Source organism: Aulonocara stuartgranti, assembly GCF_965226115.1.
Source record: "Aulonocara stuartgranti genome assembly, chromosome: 5".
Classification (NCBI taxonomy): domain Eukaryota; kingdom Metazoa; phylum Chordata; class Actinopteri; order Cichliformes; family Cichlidae; genus Aulonocara; species Aulonocara stuartgranti.
The window spans coordinates 1,193,273-1,198,519 of record NC_138943.1 but is presented as its reverse complement, the minus strand read 5'-3'; the positions used below and the strand labels follow the sequence as shown (position 1 = coordinate 1,198,519).

General features: G+C 40.9%; 1 long non-coding RNA gene across 1 annotated transcript; it reads left to right on the top strand.

The window, feature by feature from the left end:
* Positions 1-2,351, top strand: LOC309706732. The gene is made up of 3 exons (XR_014276781.1): positions 1-264; positions 520-615; positions 2,074-2,351. It is a non-coding gene; the product is annotated as an uncharacterized lncRNA (long non-coding RNA).
* The last annotated feature ends 2,896 nt before the right edge of the window (positions 2,352-5,247 follow it).

Below are 5,247 nucleotides of genomic sequence, written 5' to 3'. Positions count from 1 at the left end.
TATAGTGTTTACAGTTTTGACAGCTTCGAGCTGCTCTCTTGGTGTGGGAGTTTGAGTTTTGCAGTGGGAAGGTGTGGTTGTGTTTATGTAGCTTTAGAGAAGGGTGTTGTGTTTGGACATTGGGGGACCTGGTGGTAACGTTTGTGACATGTGTTTTAGCATTTGAGAAAAACTGTAATAAGTCGTCTTTGTGCACATATTGTTTACAGATATCAGACTGCAAAGAGCGCTACAGAGAGTCAACATTTCACCAGTTGTCAGTGGGTGAGTTTTATAATTTGTGTCCTAATTTAAATAAAAATAAATACAAAGAAACTAGAGAATTTTGCCCTGAATTATTCAAAATTTTTAGATTTTTTTTCAGTTACCCTTCTAGATTGACAGGTTTAGCCTGTTACACAAAAAGTTTGGACACCCCTGATCTATAACAATGACAATCAGAACATGGCTATCCAACACTTTGTTTTTACTCTGCATTTGTGTAAATACTATTCTAATAGATATTGTATGTTCATCTAGGAACAGCATGATGTGAATACAAGACGGGCCCTTGTCCTTCGTGCACTTCCTGTGTACCTGCGTGAAGATGCCTCCACGTTATTCAGGACTTGTGATGTAAGTGTACTGGCCTCAGCATCAACCCCTTTGCCTAGCAGTTCAGTCGAACATATGACATCACTCAGAACTCAAGGAGAACCAGGGTGTATATCAGGAAGGAGGTTCAACACAGTCATCTGACTTGTTTTCTCCCATATATCAACTATTGTTGAATAAGATTGCAAGAAGATTGTTACGCATAAACCAGAAAACATGAAAATAGTTGAAAGATTATTAAACAAAAACAAATCCACAGATAAAAACTCCCATTTAAAATTCAAGTGTTCTAGTTTTTTGGAGGTGCCATGTTGTGGTCAGAGAAATGTTTGGTAAATAACAAAAACAAATATTTTGGCATATATTTATTATTGAAAACATTTATTATAATAATAATAATAATAATAATAATAATAATAATAATAATAATACATTTTATTTGAAATGTTTCTTTCAGAAACCCAAGGTCACCTTACAAAAAACACAATTAATAAAAGGAACAATAGTCATAAAATACATAAAATAAGTTAAAATTACAAAACAGAGCGTGACAACAGATAAAATCAGCATTAAAGCGAATAAGCCAGTTTAAACAGATGTGTTTTGAGCTGTGTCTTAAATACGGAGAGGGAGTCAATATTTCTTAGTGCAGGAGGAAGAGAGTTCCAGAGCCGAGGAGCAGAGCTCTGCTCCCCATAGTAATAAGATGTGAGGACGGAACAGTAAGATGAATAGCAGATGATGATCTGAGAGTGCGGGAAACAGTGGTGATATGGAGCAGCTCACACAAATATGAAGGAGCAGATTTATGGATACACTTGTATGCAAGAAGTAAGATTTTAAAATTTATCCTGGCTTCTATGGGCAACCAGTGAAGCTGCTGAAGAACTGGGGTAATATGAGCACTTAACGGAGTGCAAGTTATGACCCGAGCTGCAGAATTTTGAAGAAGTTGGAGTTTATGAAGGAACCTTTTAGGGAGACCAAATAGGAGGGAATTACAGTAATCAATACGGGATGTAATAAGACTATGGACAAGGATGGCAGCAGCATGGGGAGTAAGGAAGGGACGGCGTCGGTGAATATTACGTAAATGGAAGTAAGCAGACCGTGTTATGTAATTAATGTGAGACTGGAATGAAAGAGTATTATCAAGTATGACACCCAAACTCTTAACCTGAGGGGAGGGAAGGGTGGGAGAATTTTCAACGTTAATGGAAAAGCTGTGGGATTTGGTTAAGATAGATGGTGTACCAACAAGTAAAACTTCAATTTATTTAAACATATGTTTTGAAACCAAACCCAAATTAAGATTATTGTAATGCATCATGATGTATCGCCATATCAAATTAAATCGTTGACATTATAATCCTAAAAGAAACTTATGAAACGACTTATGAAGATTCACACCTCTAATCAATAGCATGATTTGTGTCCTTGTGGGGCTGAACTCATTCTTGTATTATTTTTGTTTTGCAGTCAGCAGATGGTCCAGACCTCACTGACACTCCTGTGGCTCTGCTGACAGTTGTCACGGATGACACTACTGATTCGGCCCTCTTCAGTCCCGAAAGCATCTGCATTGTCGTTGAGGATGAAATACTTGTGAATGGTCCCACAAATCTGGCTGAGTCATTTCTCCTGCTCTTTGGATACATCTATGTACTAGACCTACAATACCCAAAGAAACTTGAGCTTACATTCACATGTATCCAGAAGGTTGTGATGTGCCTTGAATACAACAAACCACTGTTAGGTCGCTTACTGATGCAGAAGAATTTGTTCAAGTGAATCACTTGGAATAGACAACTCGTTAAGCTAAGTATTGAAGGTTTTTCTTTTTTTGTTTTCTTTTATATATACCATTTTTTTAACCATTTTTTTTACCATTTGCCTCTCATTTACTGGGCAAACAGTTTAGAATTATTTGTAAGTGTATTTCCCACAGTATTTTAAAAATATTGAGGATTTTAAGTGTTATTTCCCATATTATAAGTTAGAAAATATGAAGAAGTTTGAGGTCCCACATCGTATTAGTTGCGATATGTAAAATATTTTGAGTGTATTTCCCACCTTAATTAAGTTGAAAAATATTGAACATTTTGAGTTTATTACTCCCTAATTATAAGTTGAGGAATATCAACATTTATGAGTTAACATTGAGGTAATTTAAGGCAACTGCAACTATAATTTTTATTTTAGTTAAACTTAAAACTTTTAAAAACATCACTAAAAAAATTGTTGTGTAATCTGTTACACAACAATTTTTGAGTTCTGTGAACTTATTAGGTTTTACAGTGTAACAGTGATAATAAAGATCTGTGTTTTCAGTGGGGAAAACAGAAGGCAGTGCTGGAAGTCTGGACAAACAACAGGTAGGAGATGATACGACAAAAGGAAGCTGGAGAGTATCTGTAAGGTGAAGATGTTACAATTTTAGAGACCAAACTCCAACAAGCAGACGACCCCCTGTGAGTGGGAAGGTGGTGACTGTGGGGAGAAGAACTCCTTTTTTCACAGGAAGAAAGCTCCAACAGAACCAGGATCAGGAACACACAAAACAGGAAGAAGGAAAACTGTCAGGAATAATAACAGAAGCTGAGAGCGGACTGAGCTACAGAGTGGGAACAGTGGAAACAACATAAATCACACTGAGTGACGATATGAGGCGTAAGGCGACAGCAGCAGTGGACGTGGAGTGTTCTCATTGGCTTTAAGCTTTCTGAGCGTTTAGGTTTGACCAGGTTCAGGCTTTGACTTGAACGAGTCTGTGTGCTAGCGGGCTGTTTAGCATCACCCACCCTCAGGGTAACGTTTGGATAAACATGTATCCTAATTATTTATTTTGTTGCTGCACAGCTTTTTATCATGTTGTCTGGATAAAACAAAAAGAGTAAAGCACAATAAGACAGGAGAGAGTTCAATAACGGTGTGTTGTGATACGGCGTGTGCTACAACCTCTTTGCTTCAGCGGCCCCAGCAGGTCGCCTATTTCCTGTTGGAGTTTGCTAAATGGAGAGCTAATTTTAGGGCTTTGCTTTGAACACAGACAGCCGAAGTGCCAGGGCTCATTAAGCAAGACAATTACACGTGTGTCTCAGTACAATGCCGCTACCTGATGTCTGATTTGGTTCAGGTAAATTGCAGGAGGGTGGAGGGGATGCAGGCAGCAGCAGCCTGTCAGACAAGTACACACACCAAGCAAAGGACACACACACACACACACGCATGGTCACATTCTAATATCTCACCACTGTGCGCACAAAGAAAAATAGATTACAATGGATGAGAAGTCAATTTCAATCTGCTGTTATCGCCGTGAGATGTGCACTGTGATTGTGTTTTGGTGTAACGTACACTGAGAGCGCGCTTCATCAGCAGCACTATTACACTTAAGCTAACACCACACTGCAGAGGAGCACTTCCCTCCGAGGACAGCGAATGATAAAGGAACGTGCAGAGGAACGCCGTTTAGTATTGATCTGCGGTCCCAGGAGAGCTGACCTCGTGGAGCCCGGGTCGCTGGCTTTCATTGGCTCCTTTACTCAATTACTCCACAGTTTTGTTTTATTGGATGGTTTCACATTACTGGTCACTTTATGCGAGAAATTGGGTTAAATTTACACTAAAATACAACTGGACACAACTGATCAAAACTCCTTACGGCTCCTCTCTGGTCATTAACTGCCATTATCAGAGCAGGATGCACACAAGATAAGCTCGGGCAGTAACACACCCTCCATAATGTAGTTCAGGGATGGGCAACTCGAGGGCCGGTGTCCTGCAGGGTTAGATGTCTCCTTAATGTCATGGTCTCCGTGCCTGCCCGGTCGGCCCCACAAGGCTACAATTGCTGTTGCTGTTTTCTCCCTCTCTGCCTGGGCGGAGCTCACTGTGGGCTCCCGCCCTTGGCCCACACACACACCTGACAACACTCACCCATCATCACCGGGAGCACTATTTGAGGCTGGAACACAGATCCTCTCGTCGCTGGATGATTGTACCCCTAACGTTAGTTTTCTCACAGCTCTTGTGCTTCATATCCGTGACTTGTGATTAGTTGGTGACCTGCCTTCTCGTCTGCTTCAGATTCCCCCCCCGGACCTGCGACCTCCCTGCTGCGGGAAAGTGTGTGAGTGTGAGAGAAGAAGACGTGAGCGAGTTACCCTGTGATTTCCCCCCCGGAGTTTTGGATCCCTTCACTGTACATATATTGCACTGCACTGTAAATAAACCACACCTTGGAGATACCTTACCGCTCTGCGCTTGAATCCCTGTACCAGATCGTGACACTTAAACCAACACAGCTGATTTAAACGGCTAAATGACCTCCTCAACATGTCTCGAAGTTCTCCACAGGCCTGGGAATGAGCTAATCATGTGATTCAGGTGTGCTGACCCAGGGTGAGATCTAAAAGCTGCAGGACACCAGCCCTGCAGCCCTCAAGGCCTGGAGTTGGACACCCCTGACTGACATGTGCCAAACTCAGTTGAGAATTCTGGCAATTTTGTGGTAGTTTGATCAACATCCAAATTTTATTGGATTTATACTTTATTTAAATAGATGGCCTTAATTATTTTGTGACGTGCCTGAATTCAGCATAGAGCATCCATCCATCAACTCATGTACTCTCTGATGTACTCCCAGGCCAA